This window comes from Sylvia atricapilla, chromosome 1, assembly GCF_009819655.1.
Source record: "Sylvia atricapilla isolate bSylAtr1 chromosome 1, bSylAtr1.pri, whole genome shotgun sequence".
NCBI lineage: Eukaryota > Metazoa > Chordata > Aves > Passeriformes > Sylviidae > Sylvia > Sylvia atricapilla.
In genome coordinates, this window is record NC_089140.1 from 28,145,485 (window position 1) to 28,160,584 (window position 15,100).

Sequence of the window (15,100 nt, forward strand, 5' to 3'; positions counted from 1 at the left end):
TATTTTGCCAGAAAAGTCAGTATTATTGAGTTTATAAATTCCATTTCCAGAAAATATTAGTGAGAATGCCTGTGAAGATTTTTCTTATTATTATGGGAAAGCAGGTACAGTCCTGGAGAAAAAATAAGTATATTTTGCAGACTTCAGTAACCACATAAAAAAATTAAATCATGAATTAAAACTGCAGAAAATTTTGGCTGTGTGAGATAGCTACTAACAGAATTTGGGCCTTGTGCTTCAGTGATGTCATCCTGGAGCTGCATTGTTCACCTATTTTGTTCTCTGTGTTGTGACTCATTTCATAATATGTACTCACCCTGAGAGAACCTTGCTAAAATCTCACAGGAGCTTTTATCCACTTAATCTCTCAGAAGCACAGCCAACAAAACAGTAAATATTTATATGTTTTGTATTTATGTGAGTGCCAGAATTTTGTGCTAACATTTTTTTTGAATGAGACTTGGTGATCTGGTATTGTCCTAGAGAGGTGGTTGATGTCATTAAACTTTAAGTTATTAGTATTTCAGGGGAAGGAATGTAGAGAAAATGCCAATGGAGCAAGGCTGTAAGTGGTACTGACATCGTGGTGGTAGGCCCATGGTAATGAAACAGTCCAAAAGCACAAGGTTAACTGAAGACACAGACCATGAGGTTAGAAAAGCCTTTACAGACATCTCTTTCTTGAGTCAGGCCAGGAGGACTGATGTGAAGGATACTGTTTGGTAGGTCACGTGTAACTGCCTCCCCATCACTAAACGTGCTTGGGCCTCCGCTGGCTGCACTGTTACACTGAGCCCTTCAGTTAGGGAAGAATATGAGATATTACAGATATTACAGGTAGCAGATGTTCCATATGAAATCATGGTATTATGTTTTATTTAAGAGACCAAAGAGACCAGATGTAAACAAATATGGCTTGCTTTTTTTTTTTTTTTTTTTTTTTTTTTAACTTATGGATTCTCATGCATTTTTGTGTTGTATGTACAGCCCTGCACAAAAAGCAACTCTTCAGCTGCATTATCTTCCATTGCCAGCATGGTTCTTCATGGTCCATCATTTGGGTGGACATTCTTGTCATTAATTAAGACTTAATTTAAGTTTTTAATTTAAGACTTAGTTGGTGCAAGAAAGATCTGGCTGGAAGAATGATGCAAACATAGTTTCCTCATAGGAAACTCTATGTTATCAACTTCTATCTCAAGACAGCATTTTATCTATACAGTTCATGTTGATATAATAGGTAAACCACAAACAGTATACCATGTTTTGCCAGTGTAACTGTCTAATTAGGGTGTTTGCTACATAAAAAATGTTACAGATCCAAACTGAAAGTTTTGACTGTGATCCTAGCTCTTAGATTTACAGAATTATTTCCTGCTGGCTGGACTTGTTATCATTAATATATACCACGATGAGTTTGTGTGCTACAGGTAAGCAGCATGGTAGTAGCTCCTGTATTCTTTGGATGGCATATAATGAAGACTAGCCCACCTTACAAATGCATGCTCAGTGAAAATAAAAATAGCTAATGTGCTGACAGAAGATTTTATTTTCTATTCCACAGCTTGAATTGTTTCCTATTCAATGTCTGACAAAAGAAATCCTCTTTTGTGGCTTTTAAGTCCAAGAAGTGCAAATTCTGTTTTCATTTAATTTATTAAGCAACTCTGATCTTACAGTATAAGAGAGCATTATTCCAGATTGTGCAGTTATAGCTGACTCTATAAAAAGTGCCATGCATTTTTCATCTTGTCATCTTTACCAAAGTGTAAGAATTTTTGTTCCGTCCTGGATCATATGGACTCACTTTTCTGAACCTGCTGACTGACATCAACAGCAGCCTTGCTAAGGCAAAGTAAATGTCATGAAATGTTTTGTTCTACCGCAGACACTGGCAAATAATTGGCATCTGTTTTCTGTTGTCTAGCTGCCACTCTGTTTTCTAAAACAGAAACTTCAATTTCTCATCTAATTCCTTGATGAGTTCAATCTCTTAGGGAACTGAAAATAATTGCAAGGAAAAAAGTGAAATATTTTGTTAAAGGAAACCTAAATAGTTTCACAGTGATTTTTGTGTAATAATTATCCAAACTGGCTGGAATTTCTTAAAAGAAACCAAATAAAAACTCAAGAATGTTTATCTTGACAACTGGAAAATTCTTCAGCTGAATAATATTTCTGTATTTGTCTGGATATTTTTGATAAAGTCTATTGGAATTCAGTCACTTTTTTCATCAGCCTTACTGTTTTACCAAAATACAGCATAATTTCTGTGTACACAGTGGGAGATTTTTCTATTGTATCCAACTATTGGCTAACAAGATAAAAAATACTTATAAAAATACATATTCAACTCCTTATTACTAAAGCTTTAAAGCAGATAAAATAGCACTCTGACTTCAGGAATTATTTTGGCTAAGCATATGACATTAATACTCATTAATATGCTTTCAAATATATTGCCTGGGTGGTAATAAAATTAACAACTAATTTTTATGTGGAAACTAAGCCAAAGTGCATTTGATCTTGTGACTACTTAGCAATGTGCATGATAGTTAAAATATCAACATTAATGCTGAATAAAAATATTATCTCTTTATTTATTGAAGACAAGTTGCATCTTATGTTGTGAACTGATATTGTTCAGCTACATAAGAAAAACGTGCAATAAAGGATTAAGACTCAACAGGACAAGAGAAGAGATCAGCTTTTATTTTTACACTGGAGTGTTTCCATAGTTTCTCATAAGATACCAAATAACACACAGAAAATTAATTCTAGTTTTTATATTTACTTTTGCCACTAAAGTGAAGTCTCAATAGTCATTGAATTTTATGGGGAATATTTACTTAGTGAAATGCAAAAATCAGATGCATTTTCTGCATTATTTCAGAGCAGACCAGCATATTTACATTAACAGTGGAATCTCCTCTCAGCACACTTTTTTTCAGTAAAATTACCATTCTTGAATTTGTAAGCCCCTGTTTTATGAAATAATTTATAAATTTAATCATTGTTGTGAAATGAAGACACAGTTTTAGATGTGACTCTTTGATTGTTTACGAGCAATGTAAATTAAATATATAAATATTTTGAAGATAAAAATATGTATATGTGCACAGATATTTGCTGCCAGCTTCCCAAATCTGCAAACTTGTTTATATGGGATCAGCTTCAATTTTTTGTGGAATCAGTGTCCTTCTATGTAGAGTACCTCTGAGACATTTCTCCCTCAGTCCTAGCCCATGGTCTGTCTGAATTGCTGAGTTTTTCACTGTCTAGTGCCTAGCAGTTTTAGAATCCAAATTACTGCAGATCTTTATCAGATACTTTACCACAAAACTGAGGTCTAGGGAAATGACATGTTGGAAAAAAGCACAATTATTCTGTTAGTCAGAGAGCTATGCAGCTAGCAGGAAAATGTGGAGAAGTTTTGGGGTTTAGAGCCTTTATTAACTGCACCATTTAAGAGACAAAAAAGCAATAATTTCGTTTACAGCACTGTGAATCTGTATCACTGAAATAATGAAGTCTCACTGAATTCAGTCTCTTCCAAACCTCATTATTATGATTTTGGTCAAGAATGACTGGCTGAGGCTTCATTTCAACTTTATAGTTGAAAGAATTCTCAGATTCCACCTTCTTCATCAGCCTTAGTCACTGTATTTAGTTTTGCTCTATTTAGTTATGCTTACCTCTCACATCCTATTTTACTTCCTTCTTTGTTAAAAATCTATTAGAAATGGATCCATTTGCACTGTGCCAAATAAATTCTTGGTGAAATACTCTCCATCATAATTTCAACTCTTCTAATATCAGAATATGGACTACAGAGTTTCAAATTGATTTGATATTTTGAGAAATTTTTACTGTGTTCAGCAATTTTGGTTGAACAGAAGAAGAATAGAGAATACTAAAACAAATTTGTTCTGAAGGAAGAACAAGTGCTTCTTGTCATTTTTATAGAAAGCTTTGAATATATTATGACTTGCTGTGTCTGTATGACACCTGAAAAAGAGTTAGTCTATATTATTTTTCAACTTTACAAAGTCATCAACTAAAACAAGATTTTATGACCTTTCAACATTCATGGCTGCAGCACCACTGCCACTGAGATAATGATATCCTGCTGTGATTTACAGCAATCAGGTTTTGAACTCTTATCAAAGCATAAACACATTTCTACCATTCTCTCTATCAGGGAAACAGGTCCAACCAAGCACTGTCCAGGTGTGCAGCCCCCACAATGTAAAGATACAGATCGGTTGAAGTAAGCCCAGAGGATGGCCATGAAGATGATGTGAGGACTGAACCACCACTCCTACGAAGACATGCTGAGAGAGTTGGAGTTGTTCAATCTGGTGAAGAGAACAGTCTGGCATCTTCCAGTGCCTAAAGAGGGTCACAAGAAAGCTGGAGAGGTTCTTATTACATGTACTTGTAGGACAAGGGGTAATGGCTTTAAATTGAAGGAGGGCAGGTTTAGATTAGACATGAGGAAGAACTTTTTCACTGTGATGATGGTGAAGCACCAGAACAGCTTACCTAGAGAAATGGATGATGGACACCCCTGGAAGTGTTCAAGGCTGGGCTGCATGGGACTTTGAGCAACCCAGTCAAATGGAATATGTTCCTGCCCATGGCAGGAAGGTTAGAGCTCATAATATTTAAGGTCCATTCCAACCTGAACCATTCTGTGGTTTCTATGACCATTAAAAAGTTTATCCTGTAGTAGAGTCTTACTCTGTATTAATGCTCTGGTCAATTGAAGTTTGCAGTTTCACAGTTTTCTATGAAGTGCAAATCATGAAAGGACACTGTTGCTATGCTGTGACAGTAATTATTAAGCTGCAGTATACATTTAAAGAGGTACAGTGGCATAGCATAATTCAGTGCAAAGTCGGGTGGTTGTTGTTTTGTTTTTGTTTTGGTGTTGTTTTTTGTTTGTTTGTTTGTTTGGGGTTTGGGGTTTTTGGGGGGTTTTTTTGGGGTTTTTGGGGGGTTTTTTATGTGTCTGTGTGAAAAATTTTCGGAAAGTTTTTTTCATAATACAGCACCTAAACTAGAACTTCTTGAACTTGTTGTAATGTTATTAAGATGCATATTGTAGTTCTAGCGTTTTTTCTCCACTGAAAATATTGTAGTCCTACAGTATCTAAGTAATTAATACCCCTAAAAATTCCTTTTCTGACTTAACTTAGTGAAACTGTTACATACCATGGTCTATACACCATGTTGTATAGCATAGTCTTAAGACAGTGTCTCTCCTCTGAGAATGGAGACATCTAAATCTCTTGTAAGGCTTATGGCTGTATTTCTTCCTCAGTAATAAGTTTATATGTGGCTCATATGAAATAGTAAAATCATCAGGATCAAGAGCTAGAATTTTCACAAGAAGGGTGCAGTTATGAGGAAATGCACCTTTACACTGAAATAGTTCAAGACAAAGTGTACTTGGTGATTTTGAGAATTCCGGAAACAAAAAAAATTCTGCAATTTCACTCCCCAAAATTGAAGTGATCTGTTTTATTTTTGAGGTCTCTCTGCTTCATTTTAGTTGTTTTGGCATAATATTATTTTATTATTTTATTATTTGACATGTTGCTATTTCCTTCTAACAACTGAAATGACTGATTTCTGCCCCCAGGTAAATTGCTTCCCTTTCTGATATCTTTTTTTTTGTAGATCAGAGTTCCAATATGGCCATGCTCTTGAAAGAGAAGCACCTAATACACAGCTCATTTATCAAGGCAAAAGTGTTTAACTATGACCCTAAGCACATGCTGCTGCTTGTTAGTTTAACTGAAGCTACACAAACACGATAAAAGGTAACTGACCTTTATTCTGTGCTCTTGGTATCTGTTTGATGATGGTCTCACTTTGTCCAGAGGTTTAACAAGTGTTTACTTTTTAACTAACTCTCTGATTACATGATCCTCTTTCCCCCGACTCTCTTCCTTCATCATATGATACAGCTTTTTCTTAAGTCTGTGACATTTCAAGTGAGGGTCACTGTATTTATGCAGTGCCAAGAACTAGGAACAGTCTTATGTGCTGAGTGTGTTCTTCCCGATTGTTCTGCAAATTAGTCAACATGAAACCAAATAGTGATAATGTGTTGTTATGATTAAGGTTAATAAGCTACTGATTATCTCCATAGACTACAGTTCCAGACACATTATTTAAATGGAATGCTTTTTTGAACTTGTTGATAAAAGATCCAAATTTCCCCCTGTTGTGATAAAAGATATTCTAAGCCTTTAGAGAGATAGGGAAGCATTACACAACAGGAACAGTTTACTCTGTTCAGTACATACAGATTTATCTTACAGTGACAGTGGCACACTATAGCTCCAGAAAATATTGTCTGGTAACAAAAGGATGTTCTCTATGTCTCTGAGACTAAGCCTCTTGAAGAAAAACACTTGAGTTAAGAAATCAGTTCTTACCTTTCTGGTGAGTGCAATGTAACAAATTATTGTGTTCAGTTAACCTTGTTTCCTAAGCTTAATCAACATACAAGGCCACTAGTTTTATGTAATTTTGTCTTCACTAGCGTGAACAATCCTTCAATAAAACCACTGAAGATAGGACAGTTTAAAAATTAAAAAAGAAAAAGTTCCCAAACCCAGCCAACAAACGTAACTATAATTTTGGCTGAGACTTTGTCAAAACTGCCATCCTGACAAAACTTTCTAACTTTCAAAATTAACAAAGTTTTTGATACCCAAACTTTAAAAAAATCCTGTAATTTACATATTCATAGGATACATAAACCTCAGACCAGACATAAATTTTTATTTTTAAAATATTTTTTGGCTCATTAGTAGTTTTACAACTTATTTCAGATAATTTGCATGTTTGGACATATTGAACAGAATAACTTTTTCTTCTCTACTTCTTGAAGAGAATACTTTCCTTTGAATTCCTTGGTCAAACCTAGACTTCTCTTAATGAAAATGGTTTCTGCTGCATTTTTCAATAGTCTCAGGGAAAAGAAAATAATCCAAAAAACGCCACACAAAAAAACCAGCACAAGAATTTCAAAAGCTTTCTCTGACTTTTTAGCCAAGTGTTCTGACTGCTACCAACTGGGTCATTACTGACAAGCTTGTATTTTTATCCTTTATCATGACTGTTGACACTCACATACCCCAAAGAAGAGTAGCTGAACATTGAGCCAAGAAAGGGCACTTGTTCTGCCAAAAGAAGCAAGGTGCATGGTGCAAAAGTGCTTTGACAATCAATTATTAAGAATCCAGAGATGACAACTCATATACACGTATGTAAGTCAATAACCTTTAAGAAGTTAATCCCCAGGGGTCACAGCAGACAGTGGCAGAAAGGATCAAGGTCAGGGATAATGAAGTCAAAGTGATGGTGAAGACCAAATGCAATCTAGTCTATTCCTAAGAAAGGAAAGCTTGCAGTCACTTTGTTAAACTCTGTAGTGATGCACATGATAAAAGGCAAGTTAAATTTCCGAGTAAATTTCTTGCCTTAGTTTAGAGAAGTCCATCCTGCTTCTTTTCTGTTACAAAGCAGACCTGTCAATTACTAAGCTCTCAAGTTACAACCATTTATTTTTCAAATATCTCTCACTCATCTTCTTTATCCTTGACCAGCACCCTAAGACATATTAATGAAGTCATTCAGAAACCCAGGAAAAAATGGAAGTCTGATATTTAACTGTCAAGCTGGGGTTTCTAAGCATAGAGAAAAATCCAAGTTGAATACTTGTATCACTGGGTGTTTGTGTGAGAACTAGTAAAATAATTAGTTATCCTTGTGCATTTTTAAAGATGAGTTGAATTTTTTCTTTACCTTGAGTTATACTGGAAATAGAATATTTTACTGCTAGTAGTGAAATGCAAAGTAAAAATTCAGGATCTGGTGCTGCAAATATTCAATTGTTCATGTGCAAGATAAGCACTTTCATAAATAGTATCACACAATATGTATCTCAGCATGTCTCTCCTATTTAGGCAATTATTAAACCTATATATAGTTACCTCTATAGAATAATTAGCCCAACAATCCACTCTGATCACTGAAATGATCACTATTACAGTTAAGATCAAGAAACATCCTTTCTAAAACATCAGTCCAAAATTCATAGGTGAAAATTAGGGCTGCAAAATTCACATACTGACAAGAATTCTGGAAATTACATACAAGCCGCATTTTTGTTCCCAGTAATAATTTAAAAAAAAAAAAAAAAAAAAAAAAGAAAAAGTAGTCCATTAAAAATGTAGTAAAAAAAAGTCACAAGCTAGATTAGGTGTAAAATCAGGTCTTAAAAATCTATCAGATACAAGCAGGCAATCTATCTTTTTCATTAAGATAATTCTCTCTCTTATTTCCTCTAAAAAAAAAAGGACTTCATATTACAAATCTGAAAACTTGTTTAAAACCTCAAATTAAAGACGGTGAGGTTTTTTGCAATTTAGAAAATACAAAGGAAACTATATTGTTTAAAAGGACCCAAGAAGTGTGATATCACTGCAAGAAGATGTGAAGATGTTGTGTGACCTATGCAGTTGCGGTGTTGAAATGTTTAACCATGTCAGTCAAATTATGTGTGTTCCGTCCACGTGCAAGTACATCATGAGACATTACATACAAATATATGAACTCTTAATCAGAATTTGCTATAAACTGCTACAGGCTGGGAGGAAAATTTGGAGACACATCATTACATATTTCTTATGTTTTTACATTTTTTTCTAACAGGCAGGCACTAGTAGTGCTGACACTAGTGCAGGCACTAGTAGTCACTGAAAAAGTTGAGAGATTGGACTATATGGTTCCCTTTAAGTTCCTGATTGACTACAGCCTTTTAGGCCTTCTCTTGTCACAGGTCTACTCTAGACAGTACAAATGGGATTTGGAGACAGAGAAGCACCACTTTTGTGTGCACTGGCTCATTTTGAGTGTAGCTGTGGTGGGAATAGCAGGGCCTCCTCCCTTGACAGCCTTCTTTCTCTAAGGAGTGGAAAGAGAACAGAAAAAGACAAGCCTACTGCTTGGGCACACTGGGGATATAAACTTCTCCTGAAGTATTTCAGAGTTGCTCCCTGGAACAAAAGGGGAGCAGAGAAAAGATGTCTCTCGGGAGTCATAATTCATGTTCCAGTCTGCTTATTGAATGGGGCAGCTCCTTGAAAGATTCATAGATTTTAAGGTCATTTATGATTGTCTTGCCTGGCTTGTGTGACACAAGCCATAGAATTTCATCCCTTCAGTGTTGCTTTCCAACCCATTAGGATTATATATTACTCCAAGTATATATATACTTAATGATTCTCCAGTAATAAAAGAAATAAAAAATTAATGGCCATAAACACAGCAACTTTTCTAGGGCTACTAAAGACCAGATAGTGTAGTGTCTCTTGTCAAGTTTTAAATCATTTGAGAGGAAAAATATATACCTAAAAATACTTTGAATGCTCCTGGTAGGCTTTCTTTGTGTAAATTGAAGGCAGTGAAGGGAAACAAAGCAGTCTGTCCTATTATCTCTCTGTTTGGGGAAGAGTATCCATTTCCCCATCTGTGCTGGCAGTGCCCTTTGCTGAGTTACTGCCACAGATGTAAGCAAAGGGGCACAGAGAAGGAGTAGAAGTAGCAGCATTATCATTGTAGAAGATGAATGTAGTGGCACTTCTAATTTATTTAGTATTCAGGATTTCAACTTTAATTAGGATTCTTTTGTCACATCATTCATCAAATGCACTTGAAAGAGATGGAAATTAGCACCAAAGTTTCTGTTGCCTCAGGCATGCTTTTAGTACTTCTACTCGTTTTGGTTTATTGTTGTTCAGTTCAGTGAAATAGTTTAGTTGTGATAGCTCACTTAGCTGTAACTGGATTTCAAAAGAGGTAGAATTGAATGCATATTCTTAAAAAGTGCTGGTTTGTGAAGCCCCCATAGCTCCTAACGCTTCTTTTCTTTAAAAAAAAAAAAAAAATTCTCTCAATCTCTCTCACTGTCTTTCTCTCTCCTGTTTTTATGACTGACTTCTGAGTTGTTAATATGACACTGTATACCAGGTTTTACCCTAAGAAGTAATTTTTGCTACAGTTGTTGCTGCTAGAATGCTATTAAGTCACAGACTCACTTATAAGTTGCATATGTGTTTAGATGAAATAACTTGCTGAAATCATTTAAGTTGGGATGAAGCTCAGCATAGCTATAAAAATAAGGTCTGCATGGGGAAAAGTTTGTTTTACTTATTACTCCAGTGACATGCCTGCCATTGTAAAATTTACACTGTTCTAGCATAACAGGAGCTGTACTGATATATGGGTACTCTAACACCCAGAGCTTCCAGCTTGTGTAGCAGGGGTCCAGTCAGACACTTGACTGAAAATAACGTGAACCTATATTAAAGTCTGAGACTGTGCAACATATCAGCAAGATTATTGCTGTCAACACAAAAATCGTTAAGTCTGTGTCCAAAAATCACACTTAGTTGAAAATCATAAGGTTTATTAAGCAGCTATTTCCGGGAGCTCTGTGATTAATGAAGCCTTGTTTATGCTGCTTGTGAAGATGAACTGCATAGTCTGAGCAAGTGCAAATTCTGACTGTGGGTTTTCCTACAGTTTTGGGGTTTGAAAATTTCCTTCTGCATTCACTGGTGTCCAGAGAGGTGTAATTTTGTGTAGCTTTTCCATGAGTAGCATCTCTCTCTCTCCCTCTCTCCTGGTTCCTGAAGTTCAAAAAAAAAAATCAATATCAAAGTTCAATGAACTTTGCCTTTTTTTGTGCCATCTTCTCAATATGTACTTGAAAGTTAAATGGATAAAGGAGTAGAAACTTTTTCAGATATCTATTACTACACAATATTTCATGGGAAATGTTGCTTATACATAATTGATAATATTTTGGGGGCACTTAAAACTGGCAATTTTATTAGCAAACTTTTTAAATAAGTCTGGAATATCTTTCCAGGTTTTCATCTGCATCACAGGAGCTAGAAATTATATTTCAATAAGGTAGTCATCTATTAGAAAACATTTGATGTTGCAGTTTGGGTGTGTACTGAAGGGTTATAACAATCACAAGCCTAAAACACAGTCAGTACTTTGAAATTAAAGATAGGTTTCTACTCCACAAAACGTTTTGCAAAGTTTTTAAAGGAGCCATAAAGTGATAAATAAGAAACATTTGAGAAAACTAGAATTACCTATAAGCTCATCTACCTCCTCCCTGAATCAGGTAAACATTTCATCTAACTTAAGTGTGAGCAAGACCATACTCCTTTTAGGTTTTTGAACGCTACCAAAGAAATCAGACACTTTGTACACCATTATTCAAATGAAAGATGAAACCAATGGGTTTCAGTACCATTCCTTTGCCCTCACTGTTTTCTGCTGTATAGAAATCCTGAAGTATAATACAATTTTTCTAAGTAATCAGAATGTACATTTTAAGTATAATGCTGCTAAAAATAATAGTCTAAATGTTTAAGAAAATTCAGCTAGTTACAGATTGTTTCAAATAACTGGTATGCTGAAACACAAGTGTTTTAATGAAAACATCATGGAGGTAAGTTTAGTCTTAAGGAAAAACCTTGGCAACAGGAATTGGTGGCTAAAAGATCTCCATCATAATAGGACATCACAAATGCATATTTTGTGGGTGCCTAAAGCCAGTTCTGAGTATAAATAATCTGTAGCTCTGAGAATATTATCTGTGCCTTGTACTTCAGAGCTGTCAGTCAGTATTTTTGATCATTAGCCATCTGTGATTATCTTAATTTTTGCCAGCAGGAGAAGGAACTCTTTTCCACCAGGGAGCTCTGTTATTACAATATAATTTATATGTAAAGAGCTCATTTCATTAGAGGGAAAAAAACACCAACTTTTTACATAGGTTTGGTGGGGGTTTTTTTAGTTTAAAAGAAACTTTTAGCATTAATTATTTTGCTTGCCTTTTTTTTTTTTTTTAACTTAACATCTTTGACATGGTCCATGTAAAAGCAATTAGCATCATATCAGTGGATTAACAGTAACTCTGTCTTTAATTTTTGTTTAACATCCATTACGGAAGACTAAGAAACTGAGCCAAGCACAGACCTGAAGCATTTAACTAGAGAAATTACTACCCTTCAGCTTCACCCAAAATTATTGTACTTGAGAACCCAACTATGTCTTTACCACGTGCTAGTTAAAATCCTTGAGGGATCACTAGATTTCCTTCCTATCTGTCTGTTCAAAGAAGGATTTTATAGCGACCTTGTTTTTAGAATAACTTACTACACCTCTCTGATTTACTAAAATGAAACTAAACTCTGCCCCCTGTTGTAGTATAAAGCTCTATTTTTATTGGTGTTGTAAATGCTGACATTATAATCTGAATGAATTTGTTCATAAGGACACTAATATAAAATAAATTCCTTTATAAACTTCTCTTGTTTAATTCTGACTTTTTTACAAACTATCCCAGTTTGTCAATGGTGCTAAGAACTTGTCATCACTATTTTTAGCCTCAGGTCTTTGTTGTCTTAAAACTGGAAAGAATTCAGGTGAACTTCAAAATAAAATCAGAGTCAGTGTGACTGCCTACACATGATGCCTGTGTTTAAATACAATGGAAGTCTCTGTACACCAAGAAGACACTATGGTTTCGTAAGTGTGCACACAAATCTTCTGCTTCTTACACCCTAACTATGGTACAGAGAATGCCTGTAATTTTAGTTTTTCTCTCACAAATCTGCAAGAAGCCAGTTCTAATTCCAATGAAAATGGACTACTGAAATTGAATTGCCTTTTTTTCTATATAACTAAGCTTTGAGGCTGTGACTACATTGCAGTCTCAAACTTTCATTGTGTATTTGACTTCTGAATTTGAATCAATTCCATGATCTAGCACATAAGGTCAGATGAATAGTCTCTGTCAGTTACACAAAAACTTCAGCATTAGCAGAGCATTGCTGGTCTACCCTATCTGATCATATGGATTTATGACATAGACTTATGCTGTAGGTTACAGCTCTTCCAACATCTTTAATCAGTGGGATGAGGTGCATTTTAGTAAACAGTGTAATGATTACAAAATCTAATTAAAAGACAAATACATTTTTGATACATAATTTATTCTCTACAGTTATGTTAAGTGTCAAACAGCAAGAAGGAAAAAGGTACATGTAAAAAGAAAGAAAATATTGATGCAAAACTTAATTACTGGTACTAAAAATTACAGCTGGGCTCAGTGTTCAGATCTTGTATTGTCAGCTACCTTGGGTTTGTACACTCATGTCACCTCACTATTGCACCAGCTGATTCTTCACAAACAGATCCCACAGCAACGTTAAGAGGAACAGCTGGGACATTCACCTCAGAAGTGCAGGGTAGATCTAATATAAAACACTAACAGAGCCACACACCTTCACTGAAATAGACCAGTGAGTACGTTGGTATAAGGATAGGAATAGTTAATGTACAGTTATTACAGCATAAAAAGTGACAGTTAAAAGGTTTAATTAAAATAACATTACATGAGTACCCCTGAACATATTATCATATGTTATTATTAGCTTTGGATAAAATGCCTTTTGAAAATTGTAACAGCTTGTGAATTGTACAGCTAACAGAGTAACAGAAGAATTGAAAAGTACAAGGTTTTCTACACCTTTTAAACAAAACTGCCTCCATAAATTGTTCTGGTTCTGTTAAACAACTCGGGGCAAGCTGAAAGTGATTTACTTCTTACATCTTTTTTTGCCAAACTTGATTTGATTTGATTGAATCTATATTTATCCTCATGTGGCTTCTGGAGCACTCGTGAACTTTCATAATTCCAGTCTATCAGGATAAATCTGCAAGTAAAAAAACTCACTTTTATCAGCAGGTATTCAATGAAGGGCAGGTGGCAAAGAAAGCACTTAGAGAATTGTTTTAATTGCATTTCTCTCCCGTATCCCAGAACTTGAAAAAGTTTTAGAAAGGTGGAGAGGAGCAGGATGGGTTTGTTTGCTGCTTTCAGAAAAAAGTTGCTGATACAATTTCACTGCCTTTCGTGCATGGATGGTATTTAAACTGGCACAATAGAGGCCATATTGGAGTGCAGCAGAGATGTACATCACAACAAATATGAAAGCAAAAAGTTAAATTTACTGCCCCAACCCAAGTATAAAAAGAAGCTTTTAACCTAAGTCGGTGGACAAGGAGTGAGAACAAAACCCTTTTCTCCTGGAAATTAAATTGAAATTCAAGTTAAGAGTTTTAGCTGTAGCTATGTTTTCTGCAATTAGTTTATTTAATAGAATTAACTTAATACAGTGCTATATGAAAATAATTAACTAGAAAGTTCAATGTTCAGCTCACAATGATTTTTTTCTTTAGGCTCTTTTCTTACATGTTGCTTGTTTAGTGTGACAAAGAGAGCACAGAAGAGAACACATACTCTGGACTAATGAGTATTTGAGGTTCAGCTGGAGATTCCAGATCAGAGCAAACATTCTTCAGTGAATGAAGCTGCTGAAGTTTTCTAACAAACTTCGTCTATGACTGCAGCAATTTTGCAAGCCACCTAATTTCAAATAACCATGTTAAATATCTTTATTTTCAAGGATTTTGATAGAGCTTTCTAGATTTGACAAATTTAGCCTGTGAAATACCAGCTGTTTTTAAGGGAATGTGTGAAGGAATGTTTTGGTGTACATTTATAGCAAGGAGCTTTATTCTGTTACAGTTTTGTGCTGATGAAGTATCTCTATAAAGTCATAAAGAGAGAGTGTAGTGTGGAGATATGAGCAGACTGAGGATCAAGGGTTAATAGTCCACCATCGTTGTTTAATCTTCATTGCAAAGTGAGGTGAGTGATAATTGGTGGTTCTTAAGAATGCCATGCAAAGCCTTAGACAGTGAGATTAATTGTGATTCAGGAAAATTAAAGGAAAATATATGGTTAAAAAATATATGGTTATGAGCAACTAAAAAAAGGTGAAATTAGAACTTGAGTTCACTCAGTTGTTTAGAATTCACATGGATACAGTGAGACTGTGGCCTGTTTGATTTTTTTGAGTTTAAATTGTCCAATACTGAAGAGCATGAATTTTTGCAATGTGCAGTTGGTATTAGAGGGCATTTGAAA